Source organism: Mauremys reevesii, linkage group 12 (genome assembly GCF_016161935.1).
Source record: "Mauremys reevesii isolate NIE-2019 linkage group 12, ASM1616193v1, whole genome shotgun sequence".
NCBI classification, from domain to species: domain Eukaryota; kingdom Metazoa; phylum Chordata; order Testudines; family Geoemydidae; genus Mauremys; species Mauremys reevesii.
Window position 1 is genome coordinate 2,464,612 of NC_052634.1, and position 17,115 is coordinate 2,481,726.

The 17,115-nt window shown below is 51.6% G+C and overlaps 1 long non-coding RNA gene across 1 annotated transcript in view; it reads left to right on the forward strand.

The window, feature by feature from the left end:
* Positions 1 to 705: 705 nt before the first annotated feature.
* The window catches only part of LOC120375599, a 323,633-nt gene continuing 307,223 nt past the window's right edge, over positions 706 to 17,115 (forward strand). The window contains exon 1 of the long non-coding RNA XR_005586660.1: positions 706 to 1,165. This is a non-coding gene — a long non-coding RNA (uncharacterized LOC120375599). The remainder of the gene's footprint in view (positions 1,166 to 17,115) is intronic.

Genomic DNA, 17,115 nt, shown 5'->3' on the forward strand with positions numbered 1-17,115 from the left:
GATGCGCACCAGGGCGACTGCAGCATCAGCGTGGGGAAGGGATGGGGCAATTATCCAGTTCTCTCTCTTCCATGCTGTCAGTCAGAGAGCGTGAGTGCATGAGCCCCTAGGCAATGCACGGGGGTGGGCTGATGGGAGGTCCCTACCCCCAGCCAAGGGACAAGTGCAATCACTGTGAGGACGGGACATTGTAGAAGTTAACCCTTTTTCTAACTGCCTACCTGGGGAAGTAACCAAACCCAGGCCAGTCCACGCCTTCTCCTGATCATCACACACTGGGGACGGCACATTAGGACATCAAGGTCATGGATCCAAATCCAGTGCAAGTGGAAGTTTGGCATCACTTCCTGGAGATCAGTGGGGCTAGTTAACGCTTGCGTTGGTCCGAAGTTTAGGGCAAAGAGGCTGGTTTATGCTGCGGCTGTGGTACCTCTCTCTGGGATGGAGAAAAGCACCATGCCCCATGGACCGTGCACCTAAGATCCCGTCCTACCAGCCGTTCCACAGCCCTTTCCTGCTGAGCACCACTTTACTTTCACACGGGGTGAAAGGATAATGTAGTCCAGAGAGGCCAATTAACCCACCTGGTTGCATCTGGAGGGTGAGCCAAGCCTAATTAATGATGAAGCCCAGCTGGGGAGGGGCTGGGGATGCTATAAATGGAGGCCATTTGGCACAGAAGCAGCTCTGGGGGGAATTGTGCAATTACTCTCCTGATAGCAAGGAGTGAAGCTGTGCAGCAAGTCTCTGGTGGGGTGAGGAGACAGCTCAGGGGAAAAGGCTTGGTAGGAAGGATTCTGGTGGACTGAACGTTGACAACCTGTCCTAGGGTTTCTGGAGTGGAACCCTGTGTAGCAGGTGGGCCTGGGTTCCCTGCCCGCTGCTGGTAGGTGGCAAGGAGCACCTGAGAAGGGGACAACGGGGAGAGCTGAGGAAAAAGTGCTTGGACCATTGGTCCCAGAACCGAGGGTGTGAGCCTGGATGGAGGGAATGGACTCTCTTGCTGACCTTTGTCACGCTGGCAGGGGGGATAAAGCATGACCTCTCCGGAGGGCTGAATTACAAGAAGAGACAGACCGCTATGGGGCTGCAGTGACTGTCAGCTGGGGTGCTAGAAAAGGAGAGCCTGCTATGCCGTGCCCAGCCATGAAGGGCTGTTCTAGGGGTGAGTACCCCCCTTGCCAGGCCTCATAGGGGGGAATGTTTTAGGGCAGGTGACAAATGCAACCAGGGAAACCCCTTATGCTCCCCTGACATCAGAAAGCAAATGGCTTCTTCTTCCACTCGGATAGCCAGTGTTCCTCCCTTGCTCCTCCTGCAATGAGGGTGCCTTGTTAGGGGCTGGGGAGGTTTGCATCTGAATCACCCCCAGCTGGGAAAGCCACAGCATCTCTCTCCACTCTGCTCCAGTAAAGCAGCTCACAGCGTGGGCTGGCCAGTGTGAGACCAGACCCAAGCCCCAGACAGCTCTGGGCTTCTTTCAACGGCAGAGCGAATGTGTTGTAGAACCATGCCGGGAGTGGATGAGAATTGGATCCCTGCGTTCGTGAAGGGGGTTCACCCCCTGCCCAGCCCCCAAATGTACATCTAACAGTCGTTGGCGGCGCTCACTTGCTCTAAGAATTAATGAGCTTGTTTGTCTGGCATTTTGCTGCTAATTGCGTAACATTATTCCCCCCCCTTGACTGTTTTACTTTTATACTTTTGACAGTGAGTGCGATAATAACAATAATAGGCTTACACTGGGTAATAGGCTTATGTGGTGCATTATTCATGTCAAGGACAAGCAATTAAGATTGGCCTCACACATAATAATTAGATTTTTGTTGATGAGCAGATCTGTAATGTGTTTAGTTGAGATTAAGAGCTTAATTCATGGTGTGACCTTTCCCCCTCCACCTCCCCCCATCTGCTTGCCAAAGCTTTGTCCGGTTCTGCTACCATTGGGTTTCTTGTTGGCTTGGAGGGGACTTCTGTCCTAGTGGGGTGATGTATTAACCTCCCCCCCCATGAGGTGCTTAGCTGGCCTTCATCCAATACTCCACCCCATATGCCCAGCGGGGTCATAGCTGTGCCAGGGAGGCACAAAGTGTATTGTGCGAGTGGTTTGCATGGGCTCAGAGGGCTGGGGATGGACTAGGACGAGGAGCCTTTTATTTCTAGAGCATTTGAACTTTCTCCAGGTGCATAATGGTCAGCAAGGAGAAAGTCCAGGTACTCTGAGGGCTGGCTGGCGCCTTGAGAGAGGAGATGCCTGTCTCAGAACACCTTGTGGTGGAGAGGCCCAGGGCAGAATGAGCTATGGGCACTGACTCCTTCACCTTGGCTCTAGAAATGGGGGGCCCAGCTGCAGCTTTGGTGTCTGGTTAGGTGGAGGACTTGGGTGTCTAGAGCTGCCAGCCAGGGAGGTTGGGTTCTTTCCAGACCTTGCTCCCAGGGTGGGGTGCAGGTCATTGCTTTTGTTTACTTCCTTCTTTGTGCAGCAGCAGAGTCACAATCACGTGAACTTCATGCTCCATTTATCATAGAACTTGTAGGGTCCTCAGCATGGTATTCCATGAGCGCCTCAGTCTACTGCATTTACCCTGGCAACAGCCCTGGGAGGTAGGGAAGTGCTATTAGTCACCTTGTGCCCCAGTTTCCTCTCTGTGAAATGAGGATCAGTGACTTGCCAAGGTTAGCAAGTCTGAAGCAGGACAGGGGGTTTAAACCTAGTTCTTCCATGCCCCATGCTAGTTCCCCAACCACTGGACCATCCTTCTCCATCTTTACTAGATATGTCTGTGTGGGAGTTTCTCCACAACGTGATGATAGCTCTTCTCTGGTTCTGTTCCATCTTGGGTAATTTCAGCTGGGTATTGTTCTTTGCTTCCTGCTTAAAATGTAGCACAGTGTTCCTGCGTGCTGTTACCTGCTGTGTTGTACCCCAGAGGTGGCTGCATTTCAGTGGTGGAAGAAGCAGAGCAGCCCTTGGTACAGTTTGCATGTTGCGTTGGGATCCTTTGTGGGGTGGGGAGAAGGAACTCTATAAATGTACCGTTAGACAGACTGAATGTGTTACAGTGGAAAACAAATTGTCCAAACAGCTTTACGAATTAGAAGGAAGCTAGTAAAGTGCTCACGACTTTCTATTTTCGCAGATGAATCGGGAGACACTTGTAGAAGACAAATACATGCCTATAAATATTTCATGTTGAGCAATGGATGAAATTGTTCCCTACAAATGCTATCATTTACTTAGGAATATCTGTATTTGCTCAGTTCCTGACAATTATAAATACCTCCAAATCCTGTAATGTTCTAAGTCTGTATTTTTTATCTTCGGAGCATTGAGATTTAATAGAACCCCTTAGTATACATAAAGGCTGGCAAAGCATTTCCCTGGCTACAGTGAATTCTCCTGTCTATGCCTGCTGGGGTCCTTTTTGTATCGATCAGTGTTCTTTCCAATATTCCATGCTTGCTTTTCAGCTGTTTGGTTATCAGTCATTTCCTTGTCTGAATCCTTTGAGCAGATGCTCAGCAATTACAGACTCAGCTGTGAGCAGTGGGGAAGTCGAATTGGTTGCGAAATGCTCCGGATTGTCGTCAAAATATCAAATGAACAACCTGAGAAGAAATAAACTGCTTGGATGACGGGGAAGGGAATGCAAAACCACTCAGTGTGTGCCCTGCGTGCCTTCCTTCCCTCAGCATCAGCCCCATGTTCATGTGCAGCCTCTCCCGCTTTGGATTCTGGGGGCCAGGGCAGCCCAGGGGGGCATTGTGCCAGGCTGAGGGATGGAACTGTGGAGTCCTTTGTCCTTGCGACAGGAAGGCCTCTCCTATTGTTTTAATTGCTTGTACCTGCTGTTGTGGGTGCTGGTGGCAGAGGAGGGTTGCATCCTCCAGAGGACCTGCCCCCAGAGTCCCCTTTTGGAGAAGTCTGTCTGCTGCAATCTGCACTCCACCCTACTGTTCTCCTTCGTACAGGAGTGCTTTGCATCACGTGTGGGAGCCCGTCTCATCTGTCAATCCGGTCACCGTGCAGAGGCCCCTCCTCTGCCACGTGAAATGCAGACTCACACCAAGGGCTGCCTCTGACCCTGAGGCCCAGGCACCGCATCTTACCCAGGGCTGTCCTCCTTCACTGCACCATGCCACAGTGCAACCCCGGCTCCCCCGAGAGCTCCCCTCCCACGCCACTGGCCTGGCTCGGCGTGCAGTGCTCACTCGCTCTCCAGCCTGGCCAGTGCTGCCGTGTGCTTAGCTGAACTTCATACTGGATGGGCACCACTGGCGGGCAGGAGGAGTGAGGGAAGCCTTCAGCCTGGTAAGAAGCTTCTAGCTGGCTTCTGTCTCCTGCAGAGAGAGGATTTAATGGCACCAAATGCCATCGCTCATCAAAGGCCAGGAACAGCCGCAGTGAAGGGCCTTTATAAACTTTTTAATAATGAACATTGTCAACAGTTGGAAAGAGCAGGAGCCAGAAAGCCCAACTGCCCCCCCCCACCTCCTGCCCACCAGTGACTGGGGGATTTATCTGATGGCCTGGAAAGCAGGTCAGGCAGAGCTGCCAGTTCTGTGCCAATTTACCATCCCCTAAACAGTAACAGGGCTATTGGAGGAGTGAGACTATCACCCCTAGGCTGGCTCCTCTGGCACCTGCATGGAGGCCAGTGCACCGGAGCAGAGTGGCAGCTTGGAGGCTGTTGCTGCTGCACATGATGCATGCCAGGGTCTGTCACTTCCTTTCCAGGTTGGCTTTATGTGGCTGAGAACTGCAGCTCCTCCTGCTGCCTGGGTTTGCTTCTAAATGGAAAGAAGGGAAACCATGACTCCAAAAATGCTGGTGAGAAATGTGAACGGGGCAGCCGGTCTGGAGGTCATTGTCCCGCCTGGGTGCGGGGTTGACTTGGCACCACAATGCAACCACCTCTGAGGTGGAGCTCAGCAGCTGTTTAACAGAACTTGGTAGTTTTAGAATTTTTTGACGCTCCAAGGGAATTTGAGGTTGGTAAAATACCAAGGATAACCAGCCTAATTCTCCAGGAAAGAGCCGGCAGGCTCTGTAACGAACCTGAGGGAGAAGCTTCCCTTCCCCAGCAATAAGGTTGAGGCCTTTGTCCAGCGTAGACTCGGAGAGAAGAGTAGGATTCCCATGCAGCACTGAGAAGAGGGCTCCTATCCCTGCACTAACCCGACCATATGCTGCACTCCACCGTGTCTCCTCACTGGTCACCTCTGGGTCGAGATCAGTGATTCACATCTAGCTCAGGGTGGTAGTGCCCATGGGGCAGCTGTTTGCAGGGGGGCGCGAGGGAGTGAGTTTGGAGGGGTCGGGTTTGAGGCAGGGGCTTCCGCTCCCATGGAAACCTTTGTTCCATCGGGAACCCACTGACCCTCTGAGGCTGTCAGCAAGGGCAATTAAAAACCTGTTGCTGGCTCAGGCTAAGCGGCTGTTTAATTGTCGTATAGTCCTTCCTGCTTGGGCTGCAGCATGGGCTCTAGGATCCTGTGAGGTGCGGTGGTCCCAGTCTGAACATCTGGGCTGCCATTAAACAGCCCAAGTCAGCGGGTGTGGGTGTCTGATTGCAGTGCAGACATACCCAGAGAAGCCAAGAAGTGAGATCCGGGGGAGGTCCTTGCAGGGCAGATGAGGGGGCTTGGGGCAGCCTGTCCTGCAGCTCTCAGGATCAGCAAAGGACTTATGGAGTCTTGGTGTTCCGGTATGGAGCTGGAGAAAGGTGCCTGAAGGGGCTGGGGACGGCAGCTCCCTGCTTCTCCCCAGAGCTGGCACGGCAGGGGCAGGGGAGCTGTAGATTCCCAAGGCCAGGAGGAACCACTGTAATCGTCTTGTCTGCCCTCCTGCATGGCACAGGCCAGAGACCGGCCCCACGGTAATGCCGCCAGCAGATCTTTCAGAAAAGCGTCCACGCTTGATTTTACAAACTCTCAGTGACGGTGAATCCACCACGAGCCTGGGTACATTGTTCCAAATGTTAATGACTCTCCCTGTCAAAACAGGTACACCTTCTCCCAGCCTGAGTTCGTCCTGCTTCCGGCCTTCAAGCTTGGATCATCTCCTGCCTCTGGGGTTAACTTTGTCTTTGGCTCTTCTGCTGAGGCTGAGTTAGGGCCGACTCTGGGGGTGGTTTTGTTACGTCGTTGCCCATCCCATAGGCACTCACTGAGGGGCACCTCCCCCCCCTTCCCGCTTGTTCCTCATGGGCTGCAGAACAATCCCCCAATGGCAGCTTTCTCCTGCGTCCTGTACCAGTGCCCTCCCCAGGCACCTGGCTGCAGGCACCTGGCCCCATGCAGTGTTTCACTCAGTGACTGTTCTCAGCCAAGAGATGCTTCTGCAGCCACGTCCTAGCCCTAGGATGGCTCCCGCACATCTGGCTGTTTGACGCACAGGGACAGAGCTAGAGAACAGACCATTTCCCCGCCACGAAGGGTGCTAAGGAGCCAGCGCTGGGCATGTGTGTCTCTGGCACCCATGAGCAGACATCGATCCATGGGGGTCGCTGGAGGTAAATGTGGCCTCTCCGGGCTTCCTGAGCCTTTTTAAAAAAAAACAAAACAACCCAAACTCCAGTACAGTGGGTTTGGGTGAGTGACACGTTCTAGTAGCTCTTTCCTGCTGAGGTCTCCTATTACTTTTTAATTAAGAAGAACCAGAGCGTTGTCACTTTAACTTCTCATGGCTTGGACCTGCTGCCAGTTCAAAAGTACTTGGCAAATCCTGATGGCTCCATAAATTGTCCTGGGCTTTCAGTGCCAAAGGCTCTGGCTAGGCCCAGCTGGCGCTAAGCCATGTGAGGCTGTGCAGTTCCCTCAGTAAGTGTGTGCAGTCACAGTGCACCGCTCCCGCCTTGGGGGCTGTGACACAAGGACATAGAGCGTCCAGGCCTAGCCGCAGGAAGGGTTAGGGCTTTGCTTACAGGTCTGTGGGGTTTGTTGTGTTAGCAGTAAAGGGGGAGTTTCATGAGCTCAAGGCCCTATTGGACTATTCACAGTAAATGCACCTAGTAAGAGTCCCATGCTCCGAAGACTTGGCACTCTAAGCAGCCAAAGTGTGCATCATTAGCCAGAGTAAGTGACCTTCCCAAGTCACGCCGGGAGCTGGGAAAGGAATCCAGCCTCCTGGGTCTAGGACCCTGCACTAACCACAAGGCTGCCCTTTTATCCTGCCTGAAGACATTTTAGAGAGAGTTCTTAGATCGAGAGACTTCAGCTACTGTTCCTCTCTCCTCTCCCAGCTACTGTTCCTCTCTCCTCTCCCAGCTGGAGCCTGTTTCCTGCACAATTCTCTCTCTGATCAAACTCTGGTGGTTTTGAAGGGAGGCAGGGGCTGCAGCAGTTCTGGGCAGCCTGGGACGGGGGCCTGACTCTGGAAGTCTCCGCAGCATTTCCCATGCATGTCGGAAGGATGGGAACACTAGTGTAGATGGCCATGGGTGTTATCGCCCGTCTCCTTGGAGCAAACAAGGGAGGGAAAGTTGCTATTGTGCACTCAGCAGTTTATGAAGGGAAATGGCTTTTCCGTTCTGTTTTTCACCGGTCAGAATATACCTCTCCCAAAACCCTGCCATCCATCTGTTCCCCTCAACAGTGCAACTCCTCCCTGGTTTCAGCGTCCTGAGCGATGCCCCCCGGCAGCCAGCAGATGGCAGTAGATCTCAACCCAGGTGAGCTCACCTGGTGAGGCTACATCCTCTCAGGCTGCAGGGCAGCGTTTCTCCTGCAGACAGAGGGAAGTGGCAGCTGCTGGCAGTGTTAGAGCCTCATCCGGGTGGTCTGCTCAGGGCGCTGCTTCTCCGAAGATTCGGAGAGCAACCACCCTTTCTTAAAGAGCTCTTCAGCAGTGCTAGGCTTTTCCCAGGGCCGGCCTGAGACCAAATGGCACCCAAGTGAGGAGAATCTTTGGCACCCCACCATTTGTTAAATACCTCATTTATTATGGCATTTGTAGCCCATTTCTATGGGGGGAAACGAACAGTATTAGGGAGGGGAAAGTCTCTGTTCCACAGTCTTAGCAAGTCATCCAACATTACGTGTTAAGCATGACAAAAGAAGGAAGTGTTTCTTTTATATTGGTGCATAGATGGGGTTCTATAGACATCTCCAGCGTCTCATTAAATATGTCCTTAATTACTTGCTACTTACACTCTTCAAGTCTTAAAATACAAGCCCACTTTCACAATTACCCACTTAACAAGGTTTACAATATTGCACCTGGGCTCTCACTTGGTTCTTGTATCTCTGTGACCGGCACCCACCCCTGATATACCTGCAAGAGCCTGGCTGACCACATTCTAGGAGGCCTGAGGAAAATGTAGTTCTCAGAATGTCTGGAAGATTCTGCAAAGGTCCAGAACATTCTAGGAGGTGAGAGAAAGATGAATCCACATAGGGAATACCTGAAACATGTTCCTTCTAACAGTCTATTTTCCCTTTTGTCACTAACGACAAAAACAGCATCCCAAGTGCTCGCCTGCCCCTAAATCCAGCCCTGCCTTTACCTACCCGCTGTCTGACAGAATTACCTCCCAGGCACGGAGAGCAACATGGCAAACCTGGGCCTGCTCTCTGCCTCTTGTGGGGCTGCCTCCCAGCAGAGGAAACGTGACAGAAGAGCCCCAGAAAATGATGCTGTCTCCCTTTCCCTTTGTTCCACCCTGTTCTGTGTGTGGTCTTCCCTCCAGCTCTTGCCTTTCCCGTGGAGGGGCCCATCACTGAGAACACAGACCTCTCGGGAGGCAGGAGCCATGATCCCACTTCAGCATCAGTCTGGCAGGGCCATGTCCCAGATTTCCTTCTGTGAGACTCAGAGCCCATGAGCTCATGTGGTTTCCCACTGCAGACCCTCCCCCACACTGAAAGGGGCAGGCCTGGGACTTCAGGCATCTCTGCTGCTGGGGTCACATCTCCCCCATAGCTTCCTAAGGCCTTTCCTCTTACATTCCCCTACCCTCCTTCGGAAGTGGGAGGGCTTGATGAGGCAACAGGGACAAAATATCCTTCCCTTGCAGGTGGGAGCTTGTTCGTCTATTGGCAGGTATGTCTGCAGGCCACTTTTGGCATTTATCCTTGGAGCAAAGTCTGTTAACGCTGTGCAGAAGGTTAGGCAAGATGGTGAAGAGAACCCCAATTCTGATGCAATGTACTTAGGAGTTTTGGGAGGCAGGTTGCATCCCCCATTGGAATTTGGCTACAATACAAGAGTTCACACCTGGATGCTTATGCAAAGCCCTGTGGAGATCCTGAATGACCACAAGTGGTCAGCACTCACATTGTTCATCTCAGCTGAGAACTGGCACCTTCAGCAGCAGAGCCCAGAGCAACACACCAGGGTACTGGCTCACAAAGCAGAGCCTAATACCATCCCTCAGCACCAGTTGTTTCCATATCCTGCAGCACATTCATATTAGGGGGAATAAAAGCGTCTAAATCCAGCTCTGTCTCTCAGCTGGTGGCTGGGGTAGGAATGAAAATCAATAAGACTGACAGGTTAGTAATTACATATGCAGATATGCACTTTTCCTAATTATGGAATAATTAGGGACATGCAGAGATAAAAATTACTGATAATATTTACTCTAGACTCTTGTGGGTTTTTTTTTTAAATAACCCCTCTCTCTTTCTCATACTTTCTGTCTTGGTGGAAATAACTTAGGAGATCCCAGTTAATGAATATTTGTAAATTCAAGAGCATTCAGCTTCGGAATATCCACAGGGCAGCCTCTCTCTTCCTTGTAATTTTTTCTTACAAGATACTTAATATTTATGGCTCCATAGCCTTGTGAATTAAAAATAAAAAAGCAGCCACCTCAAAACCCCAGGAGCTGAGTCTGAGGATATTTATGGTGCTGCTTCTTTTCAATTACAAAGACACCTCACATAATTAAGTGCTAATAACCTTGTTAATCTAAAATGGATACTCTTTCTCCTAGACATCTCTTAATAGAATTAAAAACAGATTAATAATCAACTATAGGAGCCATCGTATGCAATTATAGATGCGGGAGTGGGTGATGGGGCAGTGATGCAGCATCTCAAACTTGTGGCTGCTATTTTTTTTATTCCTCTTCTCTCACGAAAGAGCCAACTCCAGTTTGTCATTCTGGTTTTGAATGTGGCTGTGGAGAGGAGGCTGTGTGTGCCACTGGAATTAGTCTGAATCGATCGCCTCTGCCCCTCCCTGGTGGCCGTTTGGTCCAGCCCCAAGATAGCCCGTCTCGGCAGCTCCCGACAGCAAGGGCAGTGTGGGGCTCATGCCAAGTATTGTGACTTTGGTCATTTTCAGGTCTGGTCTGGAGAGTGGCCCTCGGCCTGCCACTCAGAGCAGGCACTTGCCTTAGCTCTGGTATCCTAGTTATTTGTATTCCACCAGAGGCCCCAGCTGAGATGGGGAGCCCTTGTGCTGGGGGGCTGCACAGACACGCTGAGAGATGGGCCCCGCTCCAAGGAACTTCCAGTCTCAACAGACAAGGAGAACCATGGAAGGATGATTGTACAGATGGGACCGAGGAAGAGAGACACTGGGGCGTGTCTATGCTGCACATTAGGCCCGAGTCTGGGGGAGCCGGGCTGTGCACTTGGGGTTTCCATGCTGGGCTGACAGCTGCTGCACCCGGCTCTCCCAGACGTACTCCCAGGTCCATGCTGCACTACACAGCCCGTCTGACTCGGGCCTGAGGCTCTGAGCTGTGTCCACATGGCAGGGCTTGGACCCACCCCGCAGCATGGTCCTAGGACCGGGATCCTGAGTGCTTGCTGACTCGAGTCAAACAGGTTTGTGTGTGGATGGAAGCGGGGCTTGGGTTCAAACCTGAGTCAGAGCCCAGGCTTAGCATGCCGTGTAGACGTACTCAAAGTGGCTTATGTAAAGTCAGCCAGGGAATCAGCAGCAGAGCTTGGGCTGGAACCCTGGTCTCTTCAGGCTTGTCCTTTCTTTGCGCCTTGCGAAGGGTTCTTTTGCGACTACCCCTTGGGAGACTAGACTGAAACATGCTCTGTACGGGGGACCCAGAGCTCCCACTGCTGCATGGCTCCTGCCTGGAGAGAGCCATTCTGCCACACTAGCAGCAGCAATCAGGATGAAGGCAAATTTATTACCCTTTGGCCTTCCGCTGCTTTTAAGAGTGAGGCACACAGAGGCAGCTTCTCTGTGCCCCCAGAGGGCACCTGCTGCTGACGGCTATGCTGCCAGTCAGAGGTGCTGCAGGTGCGCCCACCCCACGGCTCCCAGGCTGCAGCCGTCACGGAAGCACTTTGCAAACAGGCTGAAAGCAAAGATGTGTTTTTCCTTGTTCTCTTTACACAGTTTAAATTTTTAAGACAAACAGCCGTGTAACACCATCTCCTAATGAAACTGTTTTATGTTAATTAATTATGTATCCGGCTCATTTTCATGCACAGCTTGGCTTTGCTTCTCCTGCACTGAGCCTTTGATCTGTCAAAGGCTAAATTGGATGTAAATAATCAAATTAAAAAGCAGTCTGGATGGAAATAAACACCCTCAGGCTGTGTCATCCAGTGGTTAGTGCAAGGCACTGGGAAACTGGACGTATGGGTCTTGCTTCCTGCTCTACTGCTGATTTGCTGTGTGAGCTGGAGCAAGCCACTTCCCTGCTCCGGGCCTCAGTTTCCCCCTCTCTAAAATGAGGATGATGATAGCTAAGCTTGGGAATGTTTGAGATGAAAGGTCCTAGCAAAGTGCTGTTACCATAGACACGTGTCGGGGGAAGATAGAGTATTTATATCATACTGGTGTCCGTTTCCATGGATTTTGTGTGCCTCTGTAATATTTAAAATGCATTGTAATTGGAATTATGATCACGTTCCTTGCAGGCCATATTCTCTGCTGGTACAAATCAGTGCAGCTGCACTGGAGCCGTCCAATTTGTGCCGGTATGGAACCGGCCCTGTGGACGTGAAACGCATTTTATGATGCTATATATACATGCACATAGGGAATAGATCATCAACAAAATCCCCTTAGGATGGCAAACCTGAACGGAGGAAGGAACCGCAAAAGATGCTTAGTTCACTGTACTTTGTTGCTGTAGCATGTGGGGGCCCCAGGCCTGGACCAGACCCCTATTGTGATAGGTGCTGTACAAAGACAGATGGGGGAGCACAAGGTAACAAAGTGACAGTACTGCTCCGCATCCTCGCCATTGTGTGTGTGTGTTGGCAGGCTTCATGCCACGCGTAGCTTTGAAGGAGGACAACGAGGTGGCCTTGGGGCAGGGGTGCTGGAACAATTTGTATAGTGGGATGCTGCTGATGGAAACCATGTATTTGGTGTTTATCACTGCTTCAAACCAGGGGGTGCGGCAGAACCCCTAGTTCCAGCACTCCTGCCTTGGGGATGTTTGCAGGGAGCTCTTCCCAAGCATAAGAGGCAACATGGGACGGGGGGAGAAGCATGAAGATGCTTGCTGGAAAACTTGCCAAATGCATCTATCTCCAGTCTTCCTCGCAGCACTCCAGCTAGTGGAGTCTTGGGCACAGCCCAGCCTGTAAGCCTCAGTTCTGAGAGATGCAGCAACCTTGCTCCTGTTAGACCTGGGATCCTACAGAGTTGTGATGCACTTCAGTTCTAGCCGGAAGCAGGGCCACCGGGGATATGTATGTGTGTGTGTGTGTGTGTTGGGGGGCAATTTGCCCCGGGTCCTGCAGGGGTCCCGTGAGCCCTGGCCCAGTGGCGGTCTGGGTCTTCGGCCGGCATTTCAGTGGCAGGGGGCCCTTCAGTGCTGCCGAGGATGTGAAGTGACTGAAGGGCCTCCCGCCACCGAAATGCCCCGCGAGCCCTGGCCCGGCGGTGGTCTGGGTCTTCGGCGGCATTTCGGCGGCGGTGGGGGGCCCTTCAGTGCTGCTGAAGACGCGGAACAACTGAAGGGCCCCCTGCCACCGAAATGCTGCCAAAGACCCGGACCACCGCTGGGTGAGTACAAGCGCCGTAGCTCCCCTGCTTTGCCTCTGTGTGGCTCTGGCCTGAAGCATCCTAATTGCTGCTCCAGTCTTGAGCCCCTGTGCCATGGTGCCAGTGCACCTCTCTACTGACCGGTAGCTCCCTCTGCTATAATAGTCCGGGTTATACCCGGGAGGATGCACATGCAGTGTTGCTTGACTACTTCAGACATGTTCATGTACTGGCAGCGCTGCTGAATGTCCCAGCTGTGTGCCAGGTAATAAGGAGGTACTGGTCCCCCTTAGTGCTCCCCTGGGTGCAGCAGAACTGGGGAATGTTGGCAGCTCGACAGCTGCCCCGTAGGCCCAGCGGTGACAGGCTCCTGCATTTCAAGGGCACCTTGGTTTCCTTCAGGCCACAGAGGTTGAGCTTTTACTCCCTTAGCTCCTTGGATTTCTCAATTGATAAACCAGAGCCTCATTTGAGCTTCAAGCGCAGCTCAGGTCGATGCTGTCTGGAGCCCAGCCTTCCCTCTGGGGCCCCTGGTGCTGCTCGAATCCCTGACGCTGTTGCAGTGGTAACTGTTTGGTTTAGTATGTCTCCTCCCCAGTCAAATTAAGTAGACGGGGGCATGCAGCAAAGAGGAGCTGTGGTTTGTAGCTGTGTTGGAAATGTTCATGTATCCTAAAGTGTCACCTAGACACTCAAACACTCCTGGGGGCTTTATAGATTCCAAGTTCTGACGGCACCACTGTGATCATCTAGTCTGTCCTCCTGTAGGACACAGGCCAGAGACCGGCCCCAAAATAATTCCTTGATCAGATTTTAGAAAAACATCCAATTTTGATTTAAAAATTCACTGATGGAGAATCCACCACAGCCCTTGGTAAATTGTTCCAATGGTTAATTAGAAAGACCTAAGGGAGAGAGATAATTCTGCAAGCAAAATCACTTGTGCATACAATCTACTACATGCCAGTTTAAGGTAAAATGCCATATTTTAAGGCATATGCTATCATTTGCTTCTATGTGCACAATTGCTTATGAGGACAAAATTATGCACATAGAAGATCATGCGATGAAGCTACACCACGCAGGATACAGGTATACAACCAACCTACTCCTGCTGTGAGTTAAGGGGTCAGGGGCAGAAAGCATCAGACCTGCTGCTTCCATTAGTGTCTTACACACAGTGGAAAGGAGGGAGAACTACACAGTAGCCACAGAAGTGAAGACTTAGCAGTGGGTCAATCAGTAGAATAGCCCACCATCTGTGAATCTGCAATCACTGAGCCAACTAACTGCTTTGGGACCCTGATATAACAAAGCCTGGGGCCCGGTGCCTGCTCCCCTTAGCATGTGTAAGACCCATCCAGATGTTCCCTCTGCTTTCGGAGTTGCTTATGGAGGGACAGCTTGTATAGTGAAGCTGTCTTCGTCTTGGCTGGACATAGGGTGCAAGGTAGGTGGCTACTAGCTAGGGCATTTGACGCGTGTGGCTATGAATGCTGCTTCTCGGCCGGCAGCGAAGGCAGTTTCTTCTGCCTGACAGACCCAGAGCTGACCAGCCTGTACTTTGGAAAAGTTTCAAGCTGAGCTTTGCAGCTGGAGCCCATCTCTAGCTGTGCCCTCAAATGCCAACACCCTCCCCTGTGCATTGTAGGGCCTAGCGAATGCCCTCTTCCCCCCTGCCATACTCATGACCTTTGCTTCAGCCTGCCTGCCACTAGCTCCCTCTTAATGGAAAGTCTATTCATATGCACACAGAATGAAATTCAATAAAACTCATTAACCTAACACCGGGCTGATAAGATGAAAGGCTGAGATGCTGCTGTCTGAGACACACAATGCCTCCTCTCGCTCTGCCAGCAGCCAGATAATTGCTTCAAAGCCTGCGACACAATGCATCACAATAGAGGGGGCTGATAGGGTCTGGACGCTGCAGACAAAGGAAAGGACAGAAAACCACCAGTGCCTTTCCCTGAGAAGAACTCTACGTCAAGGTGACTGGACCCACCACAGCCTAGAGTGGCCATGGGTCTGGATGTCAAATGGAGCTGGAATGCCTCTGGCTCCTGGGGATGGGGCAGAGAGCACTTGGGTCAATGCAAAGGGGGATGATTCTTAGTTGGCTCCTCATTGGGGGAGTTCAAGGCTGAGCATCTTAAACAAGGGAAATTGGTGACTGAACAATGAAGTGTGAAGAGACCTATTCCCCTCTGCTCCCCAGCTTTAGACACTGCAGAGCGTGAGTCCCTGGCAAGCTGCATAGCTCCATGGTAGCCTAGTGCAGTGGGCTCTTTCAGCTGTGGTCAAGGCTAGATTTTTCTCCTGGCTGTTGAGACCCTGGTTCTCAGATATGTTGGGCATGCTGGGGCCTGGAGTGGCTGTGATATTGCAGTGGGGCAAACTCCACTGGGGGCTGAGAGCTCAAATGAAAGCAATGACACCACGAAGCCCCAGAGGTATGAGTTACGAATAATGCAACAAAGGAATGTTGTAACTCATGCAGTGAGGACTTGGAAGAGAGGCCTAGCTGCTAGGGGAAATGGGCTGGAGCCTGTATCCATAACCTCAGCATGGAGAGTCCTTTGCTCCCATTCCCAAGGGCTGAGTGACCCTATCAAAGGGGTGGTGATCCTCCCAATACAAGTAAGAGCGAGGTGTTTGCTCAATAAATGCAGGACCGACATCTTGCTACACAGCAGGGCTCCACAGAATGTGAGCACCAGGAGAGAGCATTTTCTCAGATCTGCAGCGCATCTAGCCTTGTGGCTCGCCCTGGGACCTCAACAGGTGATGGTAGAGTGACCCAAGGGCTGGCGTGTTCCTGAGCGATGCACCGGCAATGCAGGAAGCCAGCAGCAAACCTGTTTTCAGCTATGCGCTAACCATTCTCCTTCCTGTCTGCGTGCACAGCAGAGATGTGTCTCTGCTGTAGCCATTGTCTGCTTGGAAACAAGGGCCCAGGGAATTGTGGGCTGGTGCCATTCTGACCTGCACCTGGGTCTCCTACAAGGTTGGCATCTCCCTGCCAGAGCTTCCCATCTGTCTCCTGAAAAGGGGCCGTGCCCAGGGGTCGGCATTCTGAGGAGCAAGACAGAGTGTGAACATGTGGGTGACATTGTTTCCTTGGCAACAGTAACATAGGAAAGTTCTCAGTCCCTCTACCCTCTCGTATGATTTGGAAAGTGTGGGCAGGTGACGCCAGTTTTGATGACGAGCCCGGTTTCCAGCCCTGTTCTCTATTCTGGTACACATGCCCATGCAACGCATTAGCATCAAGTGCATGTGGTTGGCTGAGGCTAATGCTTGTCTAAATGGGCTTGGAGCATGAAAATCCTCCTGTGCGAGGGTTAGAAAAAGAACTAGCTGCATGCCCATTTCGTGTGCCAGCAGGGGCTGGGCTGGTGCCCTGCTGAAAACAGGCGGTGGATGGAATACTGGCCTGGAGAGAGGGAGTGGATTGTCCTGGGGAAGAAAGAGACCATCTCCACGAGCCCTGTTCATGTCAGAATCTAGAGCTTAGCACGGGCCCTTATGTTTCACCCAGTCACCCCTGCACTGAGCCCAATAACCGGGGTTTGGATACCTTTCTGGAAAACCTACTTTAGTCTCTCTTGATCTGAAAACATCTGCGATGGAGAATCCACCCCTTCCCTTGGTAGTTGGTTCCTGTGGTTAGTCACTCTCACTGTTATAAAGAGTGTGTTCTGTTTCCAGTTTAAATCTGTCTGGCTGTAACTTCTAGCCATTGGTTCTTGTGATGCTTGTTTCAGCTAGATTAAAGAGTCCTTTTATACCCAGTATTTTCTCCCCAGGAAGGTTTGAATAGACTATAATCAAGTCACCTCTCAATCTGAGCTCCTTAACTGTCTCATTGTAAGACATTTTCTTCAGCCCTCTAATTACTTGTGTGGCTTTTCTCTGCACCCTTGCCAATCTTTTTAAGATCCTGTATAAAATGTGGACACCAGAACGGGAAGCATGATCCCAACCATGCCATAGAGAGAGCTAAAAGGATCACATTAGCCCTTTATGCCACAGCATCAGGCTGGGGGCTCTTGTTCAGGGTGTTCCATTCTCCCCCCCACCCAATGTCTCTAAATCTCTTTCAGGGTCTCTGCCTTCCAGCACACAGCCACCTACTCTCAGGTTCTGACCTGCATCCCTTGTTCCGAAGATACGACCTTACGTTTATTTGAACCATC